This window comes from Myotis nattereri (assembly GCF_964212035.1).
Source record: "Myotis nattereri genome assembly, chromosome: 3".
NCBI lineage: Eukaryota > Metazoa > Chordata > Mammalia > Chiroptera > Vespertilionidae > Myotis > Myotis nattereri.
The window spans coordinates 176,324,737-176,347,492 of NC_138077.1; the positions used below are offsets into that span (position 1 = coordinate 176,324,737).

Genomic DNA, 22,756 nt, shown 5'->3' on the forward strand with positions numbered 1-22,756 from the left:
CCCTCACCGCATATCTGTATGCCTGGATTCTCCACCTGGACTTAAACTTGGTCAAATCTTTCCTTTAACTTGGATACTGCCAGTATTCTGCTCACTTGGCTTGAAGATACTGTTGGTTTCTTTTGAGAAACCCCAACACATTCCACCCTGCTCCATTGATTAATCATTTTATAGTGCTGTACCCAATGCACCTGCCCACTGCCAGGGGATGGGGATCTAAAGAAGAGAGTCTCCCAGTTGAAAGTTCCCAGTCTATGGGTCAGCACAGAGGAATAGAGCCCAGAGGAAAGATAATTATAACAGTGCAGCATGTGGCATAAAGAAGAATGGACAGTGTCGTATAGGAATCTCTACAATTAACTTTGACTGAGAAAGTCTGGGGTTGATATTGGAGCCAAGTTTTGAAAATGTTTATGATAGGATGAATTGTGTATCCCCCGCTACCCAATGCATAGGTTGAAGCCCTAACTCCCAATGTGACTATATTTGGAAATAGGACTTTTAAAGATATAATCAAGGTTAAAAGAGGTCATATGAGTGGGTCATAATCCAATCTGACCGGTGTCCTTATAAAAAGAGGACATTTAGACTCAGAGACATCGGGGATGTGTGTGCACAAAGAAAAGACCATGTGAGGACAGAGAGAAGGTGGCCATCTGCAAGCCAAGAAGAGAGGCCTCAGGAGAAAACAAACCTGCTGACACCTTGATCTTGAACTTCCAGCCTCCAGAACTGTGGAGAATGCATTTCTGTTGTTGAAGCCAGCCTGTCTATGATATTTTGTTATGACAGCCAAGGCAAACTTATACAGTGTCCCCAAGCTCTCCCTCCTTCTCCTTCTTACTTAGGTTGTGTTAGCTCCTTGACAGTAGTTCACCTGTCACAACTCCTGCTCACCCCTCCCTCCTTGGGAGCACCTACAGGACCCAGGCATGTTTCTCTAATTAATGATTGGTAGGTGGGTTTTTCATGTGAACACTCCAGTCAGTGGTCATAGGAATAGGAATCCACAACAGTAGATACACACACATACACACACACACACACACACACACACATACACACTAGGGGCCCAGTGCACAAAGATTCATGCACTGGGGGGAGTTGGGAGGAGGTGGAAGGGGTGTCCCTCAGCCCGACCTGCACCCTCTCCAATCTGGGAGCCCTCAGGGGAGCCCTCTCAAATCCGGGAGTTTCTGTTTGCAATCATATGAGTGAATTGTCTGAGACCCCCAACCCAGTTTGGTTTGTTCCTCACAGAATAATAGAGGCATTTTTTTTTCTTTGCTCCATTGGTGGAGATTTCCTGGGAATTTTAAGATATCTTCCCTTTAATTTTTCCTATATACTCTGATTTTACTTATATCTCTCACCTTTGCTTTCCCTCCATCCCCAACCCCAATAGTAACTTGCTCCAGGATCACTTTGCTAGTGTCTAGGAGATCCATCTGCCATCAGAACTACGATTCCCAGCATTCCTGGTGCTCCCCGCACTTTAGGCTTCACTTCCAGTCCTGGGGCTGCCATCAGAACTAATATTCCCAGCATTCCTGGTGCTCCCCATGCTCTGGGTTTTCTCCAACTGAGGGAGCCACATCCCCCCAAGTCTCTGGTTCTCCTGCTCTGCTGTCTGTCCCAGTGACCGAGGGAGCCACATCCCCCCCAAAGGGAGCGACTGAGGGAGCCACATCCCCCCAAGCTGTGGGCTCTCCCACTCTGCTCTGTTTATGCAAATTACCTGCCATCTTTGTTGGGTTAATTTGCATACTCACTCCTCATTGGTTTGTGGGTGTGGCTTGTGGGCATGGCTTGAGCATAGTGGAGGGACAGCTAATTTGCATGTTTCTCTTTTATTACATAGGATATATATATATATATATATATATATATATTGCTATTTGGTAGGGCACTGATAGCTCCCAGCCATTTATAAGAAATGGGTGTGTTTCTGGTGTATTTTCTGTAATCTTTTCTAAAATGATATCAGAATTTCTACAGCATGTAACCGTGAATGGTCACTTTTGTGTAATCCAATATATGTTCATAAGAATTATACATGTTCCTGGAGATTTAATTACTTATATAATTTTATGCATTTCTGTGCATTTGTGTTTTTAATCAAAGGTTTGAAATTGGTAAGAACTATAAGAACCCTGAAACTAGAAAAATGCAAAGGATACGTGTGAGACGAGATCAAACAGACTGCTAATTAAGTAAGTGTGCATTTAGTCTGGGAATTGCACTGAGCATAGAGTAAGCATAATATGGGTGTTAGACATGATTACTGCTTTGAGACAAAACTGAAACTCTCCAAACACAACGTATTGGAAAATACTGAAGGAATGGAATGAAAACTGGAAATGAGGAGAATAAAACTTCGTAAAACTAATTTGATAAAAGTGCCAGATAAAAATAATCAATACACTGTAACATGTTAAAACAAACTGGAAAGATAGGTTGCAAATCTGAGCACTGCGAAGATATTTGGTAATGAGTAAGACAGATATTTTTAGTGACTAGTAGAAAGCTCATCTATGGCCAGATGACATAGGTGTTTCATAACAATTTCCAATGTATTTGTCTGCCTCTGAAATAGGTAATGAGGTTCCTAGAGAAAGAGATTGGATTGTATCTTACTCATTTTAGTATTTTCGGGGTCTTGTTCCTGATATTGCCTGACCTGAAATTCACTGAATGGGTGGTGAGTGAAGAAATTCATGAATGCAGGAAGGAATGATTGACTGAGCTTCAGGTATTGGACAGGAAAGGAGCAGGGAGGCGCTCACTTAAGAGAGCTGCCTTACCAGCCACCTTCTGTCCACATCTGAACTGCCCATTTCTCTGTGACTTCCAACTCTGACTTCAACCTGACCTCTTAAATTAAGAGTGAAAATGTCACACTTTATAAATGCGTCTTGCATGCCAACTCCTTGACTTTGATCTTAAAACATCCCTGGAGTGTTAGGCAACGTGAGAGTTATTATCCCCTGCACAGATGAGGAACCAGAGACTGACTTGGTCAAGGTCTCACAGCTCATGTTAGGCAGAGTGAGGGCTTGGTTCCAAATCATCTCAACCAAAAGCTGATGTTCCTTTCACTTTTTCCTCAGCTATGGTGTCCACAGTGGGCCTCAACTTTGAGAGGTCTTACAGTGCCTTGCTGGGGAGGTAGCAATTGAACTGGACCCTGAAGCTAAGTATGTAGCATCTTTATCTACCAGGGCAGCCAGACACAGTGCAAGGAGTTGGGGATCAATGAAAACTATTTATTGAATACTTACTATGTTCCATTCAAAGATTAGGTTGTGGCTGTCCAGTAGTCAAAAAAGGCATTGCTTTTCCCATCACTTGTTGCCCAATGCTAAACAAGTATGGAATTTTATATGAGCACTCAAAATGTGTTGCAAGGAATATAGTTAAATGGATAATGAAGCAAAGTCCCTAGTAGACACCTGGCACATGCTAATGGCTCTAGTAGTGCCTAAATTAATCTCTCCACTGTCCCCTAAACTCTGTGGTTATGTATGTCTTTGGGTTAGTCCCTGCTGATCCCTCTGCCTGGACAACTTTTTTTCATCCTATAATATACACCTGAAAGCTGCCCCTTCTATCTAGCTTCCCTCCATTCTCCCAGGGCTTTCACTGACTCCAGTGTGACATTTCCCCTCTCGTAGCAGGGTGGCTGTTTCTCTATTTGCCTCTCTGAGGAGACTCCGAGCCCCTTAAGTGAGGAGAAAGAGCCATGGTCTACCTTTGTCCTCTCCTGGTACCTGGCCTGGTGGCTGGCCTGTCACTGCAGACCAAGTGGATGAGATAGAGGAAAGGAGATGGGAAAAGGGAGAGGAGGAAAACAGACAAAGAGAAAAGAAAATACAGGGACACAGAATGGACACAGAGAAATATAACAGAGAGAAAAGACAGAGAGCACCAAGGATAGAGAGGCAATGAGAAAGAAAATAAATGAGGTAGAGATAGAGAGAGAAAGTGGGGGAGGGGAAAGAGAAGGGGAAGAGAAGGAAAGAGGTATGTAATGGAAAAGAGGGATGGAAGAAAAAACAAAGGACGCAGGTAAAGAGGGAGAAAGGGGTGCTAGGAGAAAGCATGCTGCTTGCCAGTGAGCCGTTTCTGTATACTGCTCAGCCCTGCATGTGCTTGAACACAGCAAACCTGCAGTCTCAAGGCAAAACAGCCTACTTTCCCATCGTTCCTTTTAAACACACCCAGGGGGGGCTTTGGCTTGTCCATTTTTCATTCTATAATGATTCAAATACATTTATATTTAGTTATATTTAGATTTTCATCATCTCTGTAGTTTCCCAAGATAAATAGAAAGATCTCCTTAAAAAATGAAAATGCTATCGACAACATATTTAACCTTAGGAAACTGGCAATTCATTAAAGAAAGCATTTTCTGCTTTAGCAAAAATATTTTATTACAGAGAATAGTTTCTGCCAGTAAGTATACACATGAAAACTCCCAAGGAGGTTTTAAAATGATTGATCTTCACTAACTTAGCTCTAATTTAAAAGGGTTTTTTTAGTTGTTGTTGGAAATGTATGTTTTTGTTAATGCAGCTTTCTAGAGAGTACCTTGATTTCATAAAATTACAACATTATTAAAGTACATATTAGGACTGTCATTTTTCTCTAAGTTTTGGTTTGAAAAAGTGAGTAAAAATTACCATTTCAAAATCAATTCACCCAAGTAATGCAGTGATAAATACACCGTCAAGTATGCTCTTAAATGAAAGAGGAACTCTCATTTCAAGTTGGGTGTAACCATTGTAACAACTCCCATGTATGGATAATTTCCTTTTAAAAAATATTGTTCAATTACAGCTGACATACAATATTATATTAGTTTCAGATGTACAACATTGTGATTAGACATTTATATACAGGATGTCTCAAAAATATATGCACACTTTGAATAATTATTAATTCCAATGGGTTACATATAACAAGAAAAAAAACATCCATTGAGCTATCATCTGTTAAGTGTATATAGCTTTTTGGGGGACATCCTATATTTTGTAAAGCGATCACCCTGATAAGTATAGCACCCATCAGACACTGTATGGGGCATTTAAGAGCTTTGCACACCTTGTCTCATTGCATACATGCAACCACAACGTGTTCCTTTTGTTATTTGCATTCCTCCTCTATGGCCTCAAGGCTCCCATAGTTTAAGTCACTAGAAAAAGTCAAATAACTGATAAATGGCTGAGTTGATTTTCACCCTAATATTATTTGACATCAAAGGTTGTGAACAAGCCTGTCTAGTGTTGCTTAGTGGTTGAGCATCGACCTATGAACCAGGAGGTCACTGGTTTGATTCCTGGTCAGGGCAGATGCCTGAGTTATGGGCTTGATCCCCAGTAGGGGGCATGCAGGAGGCAGCAGATAGGCAGATGGAGGGTGATTCTCTATCATCATCGATGTTTTTATCTCCCTTTCCCTACCTCTCTGAAATCAATTATATATATATATATATATATATATATATATATATATATATATACATACATAAACTATAGAGGCCCGGTGCACAAAAATTTGTGCACTCGGGGGGGAAGGAGGGGTCCCTCAGGCTGGCCTGTGCCCTCTCGCAGTCTGGGACCCCTTGGGAGATAACACCCTGCTGGCTTAGGCCTGCTCCCGGGTGGCAGAGGGCAGGCCCAATCCCTAGGTGCAGCCCCTGGTCGGGCTCAGAGCAGGGCCGATTGGGGAGTTGGGGCGCCACCCCCTGTCATGCAAAGAGCAGGGTCGATCAGGGGGTTAGGGAGCTCCCCCCTGTCACGCACAGAGCAGGGCTCATCAGGGGGGTTGGGGAGCTCCCCCCTGTCACGCACAGAGCAGGGCCCATCAGGGGGTTGAGGAGCTCCCCCGTCACTCATAGAGTAGGGCCAATAGGGGAGTTGGGCACCACCCCCTGTCACACACAGAGCAGGGCCGATCAGGGGGTTGGGGCGCCGCCACTCTCACACTCAGGGCAGGGCTGATGGGGAGGTTATGGCTCTACCCTGTCACACACAGAGCAGGGCCAATCAGGGGGTTGGGGCGCCACACCCTGTCACACACAGAGCCGCAGGGCAATCAGGGGGTTGGGGAGCTCCCCCCTATCAGGCACAGAGCAGGACTGATCAGGAGGTTGGGGCGCCTTCCCCTGTCACGAACAGAGCAGGGCGGATAGGGAGGTTGTGGCCCCGGGCCCTGTCACACACAGAGCCGCTAGGGCGATCAGGGGGTTTGGGCGCTGCCCCCTGTCACGCTGATCCCGGTGCTGGGCGGCCTCACGGCTCCACTGATCCTGGTGCTGGGAGGCATATTACCCTTTTACTATATAGGATAGAGGCCTGGTGCATGGGTGGGCCTGGCTGGTTTGACCTGAAGGGTGTCCTGGATCAGGGTGGGGGTCCCCACTGAGGTGCCTGGCCAGCCTGGGTGAGGGGCTGAGAGCTGTTTTCAGGCTGGCGGGTGACTGAATCTCCCAACTGCTCCTTTTTTTCTTTTTTCTTTGTTTTATTCTGGGCCAGCTTTAGCTCTCGCTCCAGCTCTGAGGCCTCTGCTGCTGAAAGCTGGTATCTGGTTTGTTTGGGTTCTATAATCGAAACAATGTATAACTCCAGCTCTGAGATCCCGGCCGGCTGAAAGCAGGTTTCTGGGGTTTTGTTTAGCTTCTATATTTGTTACAATGTTTCAAACTGCAAGCTCAGAGGCCGGCAGCGGCAGGCAGGGAACATTGGAGTCCTCCATCACTGAAGCAAGCAAGCCTCATGTTCGCTTCCAGCTGCCTGTCTGCCGGCCGCCATCTTGGCTGGCAGTTAATTTGCATATCGCCCTGATTAGCCAATGGGAAGGGTAGCGGTCGTACGCTAATTACCATGTTTCTCTTTTATTAGATAGGATATATATATATATATATATATATATATATATATATATATATATATATATATCTGTGGTACACTAGAGGCCCAGTGCATGAAATTTTTGCACAGGGAGTGGTCCCTCAGCCCAGGCTGCACCCGCTCCAATCTGGGACCCCTCGGGGGATGTCTGACTGATGGTTTAGGCCCAAGTGGGATCTCATAATCTGGGACCGCTGGCTCCTAACTGCTCACCTGCCTGCCTTCCTGATCGCCCCTAACCGCTCTACCTGCCTGGTCATCCCTAGCTGCTCTCCCCTGCCAGCCTAATCCCCCTAACCATCTCTGCCTCAGCCCCTACCACTGTGGCATTGTCCGGAAGGACATCCGGAAGATGTCCAGTCCAATTAGCATATTACCCTTTTATTAGTCCATATATTTAAAGAATAGCATTGCAAAAAAAAAAAAAGCTTCTGAACCAAAATGTTCCTGCTATGACCAAGACTTACACCCTGTGTCACTATTAACTGAGGCTGGTTGATCCACCATCTAACCTTTGACACTGAAAAGATAAAAAGAGGAGGTCACTATGCTTTATTAAATTCATCCTTTCATGTAATTCTGTGAACAAACCTGTGCACCACAGGTATTTGGATAAGTATTCTTGGGACCTCTGAGGAAACTGAACCCACAAGGGGTTAAGCAGCTTGCCTGATCCCCCCAAATTGTCTCTCCGAATCCATAATAAGGTAGGAGAACCCAAAGTCATCCCAGCCTGCCTCACTGGAGAAAAGAGAACCTTTATTTTTTGTAAATTGTTTAAAAACTTGAACTTTGTGGAATGCTTGCCCTCTGCCAGTGTTTTGTGAGTGAATGGCAGGAACTGTCCCATTTACTCCTCACAACAGAACAATGAAGGCAGCTGATGTCAGGCACTGGGGACTTCATTCTTAATGAAGTAGAGCAGAAGGACTTGACTTTGGGCACAGATAGGTGGAGATGACTTCAGGACACAGACAGATAGAATAAGACAACAGTCTCAGGAACCTGCTGGAACTGGTCCAGCCTAAGGGCATTCAAATTCTGACTAAATAAAAACACCTCCCTGGCCAGGACTACAGGCTTTCTTTATTCCACTGTGTTGGTTCTTTACCTCTGTCTAGAGCAGTGGTTCTCAACCTTCCTAATGCCGCGACCCTTTAATACAGTTCCTCATGTTGTGGTGACCCCCAACCATAAAATGATTTTCATTGCTACTTCATAACTCTAATTTTGCTACTGTTATGAATCGTAATGTAAATATCTGATATGCAGGATATATTTTCATTGTTACAAATTAAACATAATTAAAGCATAGTGATTAATCACAAAAACAATATGTAATTATATATGTGTTTTCCGATGGTCTTATGTGACCTCTCTGAAAGGGTCGTTCGACCCCCAAAGGGGTTGCGACCCACAGGTTGAAAACTGCTGGTCTAGAGACAGTGAGGGATGGGACCTGTAGCAGGTGCTACTCAGATTACAGAGCCAGGCAATGTCTTTCATTCTCTCATTTTAAGGTAATACCATTGATTCTCCCAACTTGGGTATTCCAGAATCATCCATTCCACTTTCCTGCAGCTTCTAAAGTAGCTACACACAGCGCTTGTGTTATTACAAGACCCTTAATTGTTATTAATTGGCATTGGAGGTGATGATAATGAATGCACTGTAATGAAGTGCTCGCCACCATCCCAGTGTGTGCATTTAACCTGTGCTTGTCTAAAAAGATCAGCACATTCGATAGAGACCTTCAAGCCTGGGTGCTGAAGGAGAGACAGGTGGATATGAATTCATCTGGAGACCCCAGAGCAGTGGTTCTCAACCTGTGGGTCACGACTATCGGAAAACACATATAGCATATCAGATATTTACATTATGATTCATAACAGTAGCAAAATTAGAGTTATGAAGTAGCAATGAAAATCATTTTATGGTTGGGGGTCACCACAACATGAGGAACTGTATTAAAGGGTCGCGGCATTAGGAAGGTTGAGAACTACTGCCGCAGAGCTTGGGCTGCTTCCTCCCTGGGAAGACCTCGCTGCCTGTGGCCTGTGCCTTCCTGCCTCCCGGCGGCTCTCAGCGCCCAGCTGCCAAGCCCGCTCCACTTGATCAGAGCAGCAGGCTTGTTTGATAATGTGCCGGCACCGGCTTCAAACCCCAATTACCACACCGCAATGACAAATATGGAAGGAAAGAAGCAGCAATGATAGTTTAATATGTTCCTTATGAAGACAAACAGCCCTTACATAAATCACCCTGCCTTATTATTGAAAAACCTCACTGATTAGGACATGAGACAACAAGGGTTAATTTCAAAATCCTGGCAGCACAACCCCAGGACGGCCTTAGGAAAATTTTGAGCAATCCCTATGGCCTGAGACCACTGGGTTCCAGAGTGAGAGTCCCCAGAATGAAGACAGACATTTGTTCAGCCCCTGTGCGTGTTTTCTGGACTGCAAGGTACTGCAGGCGACAGTCGTTCCACATGGTCACACCAAGTGGAAACAGCTAATACACAGCCCAAAGAGCGGTGGTGAAGTACACTGTCTGAGTGCTTGGTGGGCATTGCGATATACGCCACAGAGAAATTTCGTCTAGTCCTCAAAGCTGCACAAGGACAGCAGTGAGCAGCAAAATGGTTAAGAACATCGGCTTTGGAATTAGGTAGCCCTCATTCAAGTCCAGAACCTAGCAGACCTTAGCTGGGTGATCTTGGCCAAGTTACCTAATCTCTTTAAGTCTCATTCTTTGGTTCATTAAACAGAAGCATAGAGGCTGCTGCACAGAGCTGTTACTGTAAGGTTCAAATTAAATATGTGATAAATACCTAGCACAGAAAACATTCCTCATGTGTTCATATAATTAGTTATTATTTCCCCAATTGACACCTGAGAAAATACAAGCTCATCGAAGTTTATTATCTCATCCAGACACACAGCTCATAGTGCAGCCTGGACCTTAACCCACCTCTGTGCCCAACTCCCCTGCCTTTGTTTAGGCCCTAAGGTTGTCAGTGTGTGGGGGCATTGCCAAGGTCTGCAGGGGCAGAATTTATGGGGGAAATATATCTTGCACAGTTACCATCATTTCATTTCAAACCAAAGGTGAAGAGTCTCCCCTTCAACGCCAGCTGCTGTCTTTTAATTAGTAGAAATATTTGACAATGTATTTATTTGACAATGTGTGTATTTATAAATTGCAAATATTTGACAATTTAAAATATAGTATTAAAGATACAAGAGCATTATTTTTGAAATTGATTATAAACATACACACCTTTGTTCCACTTGTGGGTTTGGGGGGCATTTTTAAAAAATGCTTGAATATGAATGCCTGCCCTCCCAGTCTCCTAGCTCTTACCCCATGTTGTCGCCTCCTTTATGGAGGTCACTTGGAGGGCTGCTGAGGGCATTTCAGTTTGGGCCCATCGCCAAGGCCTGCTGGTAGACTTCAGCTAATGTCTCGTTCCATGGCTGTGTCTCTACACACAGGTAATTCAAAAAAAGTATGCAGAGGACCAAATCTGGTCAAGTAACTGGGTAGTTCCACAAGACTTGATTAGAAATATTTAAGGACCTGCTGCGTGCCAAGCGGTGGACTTGGCATTGAAACCATACAGATGAGGGAGTGTTTTGACTTGGAAAAGTGGTTTGTGTTTGCCTTCTGAGCAAATTAGGCACCGTCAGCAGGGAGACTCTCAAGTAATGCCAAAAAGTAGCAACTGCTCTCTGTTAAATATGCATTTACTGAGTGCCTACCAGTGCAGCCCCAGAGACGGGTCACACACGAATCTTCCATGAAGGGGATGTGGAGTCCGAGTCAACCTGCGTCTGGGAGTTCTTGTGGGGAGAATGTCACTTTCCCCCAAACTCTCAGGAGAAACTGGAACACCTGAATAAGCCCTCCCCTTGTTGCTCAGGAAAAAAAGTAATGATAGGAAAGGGAGTGCTCTTCAAGCAAGAGACTACCAGATTGTCAGTCCTTCAGAAGAGAAACAAACTTTTAAGTCAATGAAATGCCTTTTTTTACCCAAGACCAATCCTCCCCCTCTCAACACACACACACACACACACACACACACACACACACATATGTGCACACACATGTTCAGGGTCAAGTATGTTCTCTTTCACACATATACACAAGGGTTCTCTCTCTCCCTCTCTCTCTCTCCCTCTCTCTCTCTCTCTCACACACACAGACACACAGGCCTTTGAACCGAGGACAGAAGGCGGCTGTGAGAAACTAGGACAGTCTGCACGCCGTCTCGTCAGTGAGGAGCAGCAATGTGGAGCAGAAGGCAATGTGAACAGGAGCTCTGCCTTCTGTTCTTGCTCGTGATTCAGAGCAGTAGGTGTGTCAGCTGCGCTGCCCCCATTTCTCGACTAGAGCCCGTGGCATTGCAGCTGTTGCCTTGCCCTCCTGCCTAGCTCTCTGTCTCTGCCTCTGTACCCTTTACCCTGCTCCTGCGGCTGCAGGTCTGAGAGGGAAGACATGAGGACAGGAGACACACCTGCTGGGTGCCCGTGTGCCTGGCCCTGAGTTATGTGCTGGGCCTGAGGTTCAGCATTTCATCCCCACATCAAACTTAGGAAGACTGTTTTATGGTCTCCAGTTTACGGATGAGGAAACCACGACTCAGAGTAAGAGAACTCACAAGACTGCCCTTCTAAGTAAGAGCATGGGTCTATCCCTGGCCTGATGGACAGAGCCTTCTCCAGTCCTCTCCAGGGGAAGTTCCAGGAGGAGAGAAGGGGGACTCTAAACTTAAGATGTGAGGAGCTTAGTGGGGATAGGGCTGAGGAGGAAGGGGTAGCTGCAATAAACTTCTCCCACTTCCTAGCTCCTTTCAAAGCTCATCAGACTCAAAGGCCTCTTAATCCATCCCCTTCCCCTCTCTCTCACTCCAGATTCTGCTAACAAATGTATTTGGGTGTCTATCCCCTTATGCCATTCTTTTTCTGTGCATATTTGAAAAGCCTGGTTCGCTAAATTACTAGTTACTTGTTGGATAAGTATTTTGGAAGCATTAACCTCATTGAAAACTAGCATTTTCCTGGGATTTCTGGAAACAAGTCTGGAGGACCCTGTGAATATCTGGTTGAGTGAAGGACTCCTCCCTCCCCACCCTGTATTTCTATAGAAGAGAATGGATGGGGACATGTACACTCATTGCCTGTTGCAGAACTGAGAGGCCTCATGTGAAAAGTCCAGATCCCTTTTCAGACCTGGCAGCCCTTCTGTGAGGCCCCCACTGGCTCCCACTGGGGCTCTCATCTGACACAGGCAGAGGACAAATTCCCCTGCCTCCCCTTTGTTGCTCACCTTGAAGACCAGTCCACAAACCTGCTTTTAAGGGAAATATCACTGGTGCCCTGTTGGCAGCAGACAGAACATAGTAACTAATGAAGTGAACAGAAGGATTCTAGAACCTGCTGACTTTCCAGCCATTGTCCTCTTCACCAACTCAGGCCTCCTTGCTATGAGGATGTCTGGCAGGCTTGCTCTCCTGTGTGCCAGGGTGGACTTTACCAAATCTTATACCCTTGGTCAGAATCCCACCCTTCTCTGGACCCAGCACTGGATCCCTCCCTCCCCCGCCCTGGAAACCCTCCCCAACCTCCTGGCAGTCTGGCAAAGCCAGGGTCGTTCTTCGTGGCCTGAAATGCATTGTGAGAGATTTAGACCAGTTACTCCATCTCTCTGAAGCTCTGATTCTTTATCTATAAAATGGGTGCTCAATGGGCTCATTAGTCCGTGGTTAGGTGAAAGAATATCAGGTAAATGATGCTCCTAGCACAGCACTGGCACATGCCAAATAGTGAGTAAAAGTGGAATTACTGTCTTCGTTCCTCGCCTCCTAGGACCACCCCTTTAACCAGTGCTTTGCTAACTGTTTCAGAGATGCCTGTCCTGCAGGATGCTCCATGAGGAAGAGACTCTGGAACTGCTACCTGTATATTCCTTTCTAAGGGACAGTAACACTAGTTTAGTTTAACCTGCATTAAATTAATCAGTTTAACCCATTTTCTTATATTACTCTTGACAAGGTGAGCATGTTAATTTAGCAAAACACCATCAGTGCTTTACAAAGACTAACTCACTGAGCTCTTATAACTCTGTAAGATGAGATATTGTTGTTACCCTCATTTTAGAAGATGCTGGAACCATGGCACCGAGCAGGGAAGTCATTTGCCTAAAGTCACGCAGTTATTGTGGAGCCAGGATTAAAACCCAGTCTGCCTCCACTCTGCATAGCTACCTCTTCAGTTTAAAAATGCATGCACAGCCTTAGCCAGTTTGCTTAGTGGATAGAGCATCGGCCTGCAGACTGAAGGGCCCCATTTTGATTCCAGCCAATCAAAGGTACATGCCTGGGTTGCAGGCTCGATCCCCAGTAGGGGACATGCAGGAGGCAGGCAATCAGTGATTCTCTCTCATCATTGATGTATCTCTCTCTCTCTCTCTCTCTCTCTCTCTCTCTCTCTCTCTCTCTCCCCCTCCCTCCCCCTTTCTCTCTCTCTCTCTCTCTCTCTCTCTCTCTCTCTCTCTCTCTCCCTTCCTCTCTGAAATAAACAAAAAAGTACACACACACACACACACACACACACACGTGTATTATCAATCCTGCAGTTAAAAATAATAATGCTAGTACGCATGTAATAGCTGTTAATATTCTACTAACCATTAATCCCGGAAGGCATTCTGCTGTCATTTCTTTGCTATCCCTACAACTTGGTCCCAACCCAGTACCACCCAAGTCCTCCCTCCCCCAAGCGACAGCTGCATTGCTTTACATACCACCTCCTCTCACCAACACCCACAAGAGCTCCTTCCTACCTCTCTTTTACTGAAGTATTTCCCAACCCACACGGGGAACCTTCCCATCCAGTCTGCTGCTCTTTTGAGTGGGATTTCCCCATGTCAGCGGCTTCTTCAGGCTGGGTGGACTCTTGTTTCCTTTTCCTGAGGAAGAAGATCTCTTCCCTAGAGTCCTTTGTTCAAATGGAGAAGTCCTTCTGTTGGTCCTCTCTGCATCTTGACCCATCAGTATCACACTCATATCCTTTGTGCCTAATCAGCAGGAAGTGTTTTTCTAAGTAAAATGAGAAGTTGGGTTTATATGGAAATCACCATGTGTTTAGAGAGCATGAGCCATGTACCCAGGTTTGTGCTGGGAGGATGGAATCAGGTTCCTGGTTTCTTATGGTGGGAGATCATTCATGAATGGATTAAATAAGAATAGAAGTAGAGTCTTGGGGAGACCAGACTTTGAAATTTCTCCAATATTAGTACCTATGACTCTCTGCTTTCCCACCTTAAATCACAGCACAAGTTCAAGTCACCTAAAAAGTGTCATTTTTTAAAAAAATGTCATCAGAGGAGGGGACCTTATAGATATTCCAGCTCAGGGTTGTCAAATAGGTTTTCTCTCCAATGCCAATAGCAATGTATTGGAAAGTATTGCTTGAACTGATGTGGGGACACTTGTAAGATTGAATCTGAGTTGACAGGCCAAGAGTAGTGTGATCAATGCATGTCAAAGGAAGGGTCTTAGTTTGGGTTCCATAGAAGTGTGAGACACGGGTTCTTTTGGAAGTGATTTACTTGGGGAAGGCTCTTAGGAGAAGGGAAGATAGGCTGGAGCAGGGGAAGAAAGCAAAGCAAGGATGTGGGCTCATTTGATGGCTAGTCTGTCGCCTGAGGCATGAATTGAGGCCAGGGGACTGACATTTTGTATGCTGGTGATCAGTCATTTTGTATGCTGTGGCCATCCGAGTGGTGATGTTGTACAACCTCCCAGGCCCATGGCTCTGCCCTCAGTGGAAACTATTCTTGGGGAAAGGGAGCAGCTGTGAGTCATTAGCAGCCAACACTGGCAGCAGCTGGGAGGTGGGTCTACCAGTCCAGTGAAGGGAGTCTGGGCAGGGCACCAAGAATGTTCACTACTGACACAGAATGAGAGAATGATGATCCACTGGCTGGTTAAGATCATTAACATAGCCCAGCCAGTTCATTTTACAGGTGAGGAATCTGATGTACAGAGAGAAGAGCTGAAGTCAATCTCCTTACATCCCCTCAGAGCCCTCCCACCGCAGTTTGACCAAATACTAACCTCTAGTCATCTGCCAGCCTCAGAGCATGGCTGACATGTCCAGCCTGCCTTTGCCTTGTTCCCCAATGATTCGGGCATTTCTCCTGCTACCACGCTTTTACTCATGCTTCTGCTGTGGCAGTTGGTGGAATACCTTTCCTTTTTCTCTACAAGCAATTATAGCCCCATTTCATAACATCTGGAATGGTAGGTCCATCACAGAGTGTCTATATGCCATTGTAGCCCATTTAAAAACTATCTGAAAAGGTTTGTGGTCTTAGAGCAGGTGACTTGTAGGTGCTAATGGATTATCTATAGCATCTGCCCTGTGATTATGGGTTTCCTTTAAGTACTTATAGAACATTATAGATTTCTTATAGAATCCCATAGATTGCTTGCGGTAATTACGCCATGTTCAAGGGTCATCCATTTGACTATCTATTGAATGCTTACTATATGCTAGACCACGTTGTGGAAAAACCAGGCGAACAAAACTGACAAGGTCCCTACCTTTATTCTAAGTATAATAAAGACAGTCCATATACTGGAAACTAACAAGTAATTTCAGATGATGCCAAGTGCCATAAGAGTGATTGGGGAAAACTCGTAGGTCAAGGAAAAGGTTCCTCTGAGGAGGTAACATTTCAGCTGAGATTTGAACTGTGAGAAAGAACCATCTAGGACCGTGGTCAGCAAACTCATTAGTCAACAGAGCCAAATATCAACAGTACAACGATTGCAATTTCTTTTGAGAGCCAATTTTTTTAAACTTAAACTGTATAGGTAGGTACATTGTTATTTACTTAACTAGGATACTCCTAAGGCTTAGGAAGAGCCACATTCAAGGGGTCAGAGAGCCGCATGTGGCTCGTGAGCCGTAGTTTGCAGACCAAGAGAAAGTCTGAGAGAAGAGCCATCCAGGCCAAAAAAAAAAAAAAGCAAATGTAATGGCTCCAAGGCAGGAATGAGATTGACATAATTGAGGAAGAAAAATATGTCAGAGTGTCCAGGAAAAGGTAAGTGAGCAGAGAGAATGGTACAAAGTAAGAACACTGAGCAAGTAGTAGGGATAAGGAAGTAAAAGCCACGGTGCCTTACCTCAAGAAACTCACACTCACATTATTTCCATCATCACCCCTAGGTAGTAATAATAAGTACCATTACAGGTCACCTGTGGGTGTTCATGGACCCCGTTCAGTATTTCAGCCCACAAAGATGAGCGGTGATAATAATATTTCACTGTGACTTGCCTGTAGGAACATGATGTGTCACCTCAAATCGTTTAGTTGTTAGGGATGATGACCTGCGCATTCTTACAATCTCAGTATATGTCCATTGGTGTGTACTTTTAGGCAAACCCTTAGTGATGCTAACACATGGCAATAGCAATGTAGCCGATGACCTGAAGTCATGGAAGTTCCATTGTAGACCCCTTAGAGCAGTGGTTCTCAGCCTTGGCTGCACATTAGAATCATCTGGGAATCTTTCTAAAATCCTGATTTCTGGGCCTCATCCTCCAGAAATTCTGTTTCTTTGTTACTAATGTTGTGGCCCCACCCCATAACAAAGAAACAGAATTTCCAGAGGATGAGGCCCAGAAATCAGGATTTTAGAAAGATTCCCAGGTGATTCTAATGTGCAGCCCAGGTTGAGAACCACTGCCTTAGAGGCTTTCTGATTGCTATAACTTGAGTATGTTTGCAACATCACTCAAGATTGCTTGGAGATTATTTTTAAATCCAATAATGTCCCAATGAACATTTTTTTTGACTCGGTTTTCACTTCCTCTTATTGATTAGCATGAGAAATGAATCCAAAACAAGTATTTGGTACAAATGATAGCACCCCCTTAGAAATATTTCCCAAGTGTATCAGCAAGGATTAGGTACAGCGGCAATGGAGACCCACAATGATAAGTGGTTTCAACAAGACAGAAGATAGAAGGCTGTTTTCTCTTAGAGAAGAGTCTGAAGTCAACACTCCACGGAACCAAGTTGGTAGTCCTGTTCCATGCAGTCCTCAGGGATGCAGGCTCCTTTTGGCTTCCTGCTCTGCCATCCAAGTAGCAGGGAAAGAAGGGAAGAAAAGCAAAAGGTGTAGCTAGTTATTTTTTAGGTTAGTTTCAAGAAGCTGTCTTAATATACTTCCCCTTACCATTGACCAGAGTAAGCCACATGACTGCATTGCTACAAGAAGGCTGTAAAATGCAGCCTTTATTCTTGGTGAGCATATGCCTGGTGGAATATTCTCTTACTTAGAAGGGGAAATGGATAAGGAGAAACAATCAACAGCCTTCACTATATCCAGTATGAATATGTCCCAAACCAGATATTGCTAGCCCTAGGAAATTAAAAATAACAACAACAACAACAACAAAACAGTAAAACTGAGTTTTAAAGGAAGGGAATCTAATAGTGTTACTGACTTTTAATTTGTCCTACAGAGGACTTGAAAAACAACTTAAACTTATTATCCACCATCAAAATCATCTCATAAAGAAAGGCTTTATTACAAAAAGAAATAAGAACCTTAAAAATGTTTTCAATGTAATAAATTTAGCTTTAGGTGAGAAGGTGAGATAAACAATATTTTTTCATTTACAAGGTAGCGAAAACTTCCTCACAGACCAATGTTAGTAATTGATACTTCAACTTCGAAGCACTTCTTTAAGTCAGCATGACATTTTCTGTTTCTAAAATATTCCCCCATGTTACAATAATAATGACCACTTATTTAAAGCACAAACCATTTAACTGATGGACTGCAAACTGGACTCTATTCATAGATGTTTGATCTAATCAGTAATTTAAAAAAAAATAACTTTATTGTCAACACCAACTTTTTTTAAAAAAAAGTTCTTGCTTCTGTTGAAAAGTTGGCAGCTCTTGTATGTCTGGCCCTCATTTCCACATGGTCACCCCCAGCTGGAGGACACTTGCAGCAGCTGCCCCTCTAGATGGCCAAAAAGAAAAGGTGTTTATCTCACCTTCTCACCTAAAGCTAAGTTTATTACATTGAAAACATTTTTAAGGTTCTTATTTCTTTTTGTATTAAAGCCTTTCTTTAGGAAATGATTTTGATGGTGGATAATAAGTTTAAGTTGTTTGTCAAACCAATTCATTACAGGTCCCACCTGGCCAGTGTCTCTCCTTTATGCTATCTGCCAGGCCCCTGTGGAAATCTGAGTTTGTGACTCCGAATTAGAGCTACTAATGTGCAGCTATTTGTATACGTATTTCTAAACTTCACATCAACCTGAAAGTTCAACATTATATCCCCATTTTCCAAGATCGAATAAGAGAGAGGACAGGTGACTTGTCAGGACCGCAGAGCTAACAGCTGCTCATCTGGAACTTGAACTCAGGCCTCGCTGGCTCCAGCACTCATGTGCTTTCCACTGTTCCGCCTGCCCTCCAGTGGTCCCGTGACCCACATCTCTGTCAGCCCTTTCATAGGTAGAATTAGTCATGCAATCCGGGTTGTATGATTCCGTTAGAATTAGCTGGGAAAACATTGAATTTCCTGTTTCCTTTGCAGTAATATTTTAGACTACTGTTTATATTTATTTTTGAGAGAAGAAAAGAAATCCTGGGGAAGGAAGGATGGTTCACAGGAGGCTGGAGCCATCTCTCACGCAGACACAGCGTGCATTCAAACAGTTCTGAGAACATAAATTGCTTACTTAATCAGCTCTAGCTAAACCATGGAGTGTGGAAGCCACACTGCATTGTAGGAAACAGCTTCTGCACGTGGGGTGGGTACAGCCAACAGAGCCCAGGGTTCTTGCAACAGCTGCCGAGTGAGGCTCAAGGCCTTCCTGACCTTCCTGCCCTCTTTAGGCTCTCAGTGTCCCATGCACAGGAGTTTCAGATCATGAGCAGCTGCTGGATCCCTTTATTAGAGACACGGCTCTGAAATAGAATGAGAATAAAAATGTGCATGTCTTTTCATTCAGAACTGGACTCCTTTACTCTTAGTTGCATGCTGAGAGCTTCCAGTCAGGTACAGAAAGACAGAACCTCCCCAACCCCCATACCTACTCTACTCATGCTCCATATGGTCCGGTTTTCCTTTAAAAGACTGTGTACATATGAAACATATTTAACCACGACTTTATCAACTCCCTCTTTTATCACAGATCATGTGGTTTGACAAATGCAATGCTAATTCCTTCAGTTCATTGAGTTGAGTTGACTGCTGTGTGAAAGACAAGAATGGCAGTAGATATGTGGGTAACAACAAGGTCTGACCCTTGCCCACATGGCTCTCTTTGTCTGGTGTGAAAGGCACATATAGACACATCATTCATGCATCACTCACTGACTCAACAAGCCTTGTGTGAATGCCTCTTATGAGCTACATACCATGCTAGATACTCATCCCGGTCTTCATGATGTTTCCATTCTGGTGGAGGATGGCAGAAAGTTAAATTAGTTTCCTATGGCCACTGCAAACAAAATACTGCAAACTCAGTGACTTGAAACAACATGAATCCAACAGGAGTATGTTTCCAGCCTACTGTGTGCTCAGAATGGAAAGATATCTGGCAAGCCTCTAACCTCACAGTGCTCAGTGCAGAAAGGAGAGCAGATCAGCAGCAACAAAGTGCTGGGAGGGAATAGAGAGGTCTAGGCACAAGGGCTGAGGACAGGGAGCCCCTTCTAGGTGAGCATGTCATGGGAGGGTTCTGGGCCCAGTGCCCAGGACTTAGTGGGTACTCAGTAAGTACTCATTTCTGCAGCCATTTGCAAATATCACAAATTTTACACCTGCCCAGAAGAATTCTATTTGTCCAGAGTGTTATTTTTTTAAATGTAACAGGACTTAGGTTTCAAACAAATTGATTATAGGTTTGAGATGTAGGCTGAAGTGACTAAAGATGTTTTAACATCTGGAATGTAAAAATACAGTGGGACCTGTGTTTCTAAGTTTATTTCTTTGACATAATGCTTAAACTCTTGCAAAATATGTTGTTTGTTACAGTAGTACTTTATGTTTCTTCTACTTTTGGGAGTTTGCAAGGTGCTGTCATGTGACTTTATTAAATATTCACCAAAATCCAGAGACTATCTTAAATTTCTGGAGGAGGAAACCAGGATCCATTTCTGTCGGCCAATGGCCAAAAAAGGAAATGAATGGAGGAACATTTTCTAATGACCTTTTACATTTTCTCATTAAAGTGTATTCATTGCTTCATAAGCTTCCAGCCTCTAGTCCAGGGATTGCACATACAAATGCCTACAGGTGCTAAGCAGAGAACAAGAGGTACAAGTAGGCTTGGTGTAAGGTCATAGGGAGTTGGACTGCACGAACTGTACACCCAAAGACATTTAAATTGAATTTATATTTATAACTTGCATTTTTATGACAGGTTTTATCAAGGCATGATTAAGTTCAGTATCTTGTACATTCATAATGTAAGGGCAGTAGATGTCAGAGATATCCTCCATTTGATAGATAAGGAAAATGAGAGAAATTGACTTGGAGCTAATGGAAGAGATGACCATTAGGTAGAAGAATGCAGAGGTTAAGAGCACATGTTTTGGAATTCGGTAGATTTGACATGGAAACTGGCTTTTGCAACTTGCTTAGCTCTGAGATGTTGTGAAGTTGCTTCCCTTCTCTGAACCTTAGATTCCCCATCTGTGAAATGGGAAGGATAATGCTCACTTAGATAAGTTGGTTGCATACCAAGTGTGACCATATATGTAAATATTTAGCCAAATACCTTGCTATCACAAGCATTTAATAAGTAATAGTTAAATAGTATCTATGATAATAAAAGCATAATATGCAAATCTACCAAACGGCCGAACAGCACAATGACCATCCAGAGGACCTTCTGGATGAAGCTGGGCTGCAAGGACCGAGGCAGCAGCTGGGGTGGCCGTGAGGGCCTAACCTTGCACGAATTTTGTGCACCAGGCCTCTAGTTAGTGATAAAAGGGTTATAATGCAAGTGTCTTCTTAGTGTGTGTTTTCTCCCATGGCTTACCAAGCCCTCAGATTTGCAGATTTGGATGATTTAGTGGAAATTCCTTCAGGATTCCACCATTGATGAAGCTCAAGCCCAAGGGGGCAATGCATTCTTCTTTTCATTTTTTAATATCTGTTCTAGCAGGTTGGTTTAATGATCAGAGGACAGATATAAATTTGCACATGGAAGATAAAATCATAAATTTTTCAGAGCTGGAGGTGACCTTACTTTTCAGATGAAGAAACTTAACTGAGAGTTAAATCATAAATATAAAAAAAATAAATTTTAAACATAATTATATATGTGTAATATAAATTATATATTCAATTGTTATATTTATATTCTTTTATATATCACATATATTTTGTATATTATACATATAAACTATATATATACATACACACACACACACATACATATACATATTTTTTCCATTTATTTCTCAGTGGAGAGGGTCTAGATGTAGAGATTTTTCCTCCCTGGAAAGGTGTATGCTTGGGTTTCACATGTTATATGCTGCCTTTGGGAGGGAAAGGAGGAGAAAGGGTGTTGGCTATCAATTCCTTTTTTCCCCTCATGTTCCACACTCTTTTTTACCTGACAAATCTGAATTTGCCCTCTGGGATTTGCCCTTGTCAGCTGAACCCTCACTCATAACCAGGCTGCTTCATGAGGGTCCTATCATCCAGCTGCTTTTAGATTTTCTTAAAATTGCTTACAGGCCTCATATCTCATTTATTGTGTATATCACCCTCCCCTTTTTGTTACTCCTTTAACCTTAATTTTAATGATCACATGGAGGAAGAGGAAACAGATGTTTGTGGTCCAACTGAGTTCTTCACATACTCAAGGTTTATACTAGGAGTTAAATGAAGTTTGAACTAAGCTCAAACTAGGAAGGCCTAACGCAAGGGTAATGTGATGGTTAGCCAAGAGATTATAAGAATCTGGTCTCAGGCATGGGCTTTTGGAAAGGACAGAAAGGGATATATTTTTTAAAATATATTTTATTGAGTTTTTACAGAGAGGAAGGGAGAGGGATACAGAGCTAGAAACATCGATGAGAGAGAAACACCAATCAGCTGCCTCCTGCACACCCTCTACTGGTACATGCCCTTGACTGGAATCAAACCTAGGACCCCTCAGTCCACAGGCTGATACTCTATCCACTGAGCCAAACCAGTCAGGGCAAGGGATACATTTTGATTATGTTTTCAGGTTGAATTAAAAAGATTGTATGACTTTAGTTTAGACTTTAAGAGATGATAGCTTTTAAAAATAAGAAAGGCAAAAGGAAGAACAGATTCAAAAAGAAGATAATGGGTTCAGCATGGCCATGTTAAATCATATTGGGCATTATAGAAAATTAACATTTGGACATGAAAACTGAAGAACTCATAAAGAACTCATTAGTCACAGCCTGACTAATAGGGGAAGTAATTGGAGAAATGTTCCCAATTTTGACTGGGACCCAGTATGAATATATGTACATACATACACACAAACTCACACACACAAAAACACAAGACTCAAAAAATCATGCCTTTAAATCTGACATACTATGATATTTCCTGTTATTCAATTTAATTTAAATACAATTCTAGTAATAACTCACTAAATTGATTTATTGACTCACCAATACATCATGAAAAATACTGGCCTACAAGGTATAGCTGACTGAAGATCTTTAGATAAGAATGCAAATCATGAATATGGTATCCATAGCCATCCATCAAGATTTGGCTTTAGGAGTTAAACTGTGTTTAG

General features: G+C 43.4%; 1 protein-coding gene across 1 annotated transcript in view; it reads left to right on the forward strand.

Annotated features, from left to right (window-relative positions):
- The window catches only part of DAB1 (DAB adaptor protein 1), a 713,425-nt gene that overhangs the window by 154,090 nt on the left and 536,579 nt on the right, over nt 1–22,756 (forward strand). The gene's annotated exons all lie outside the window — the stretch shown is intronic.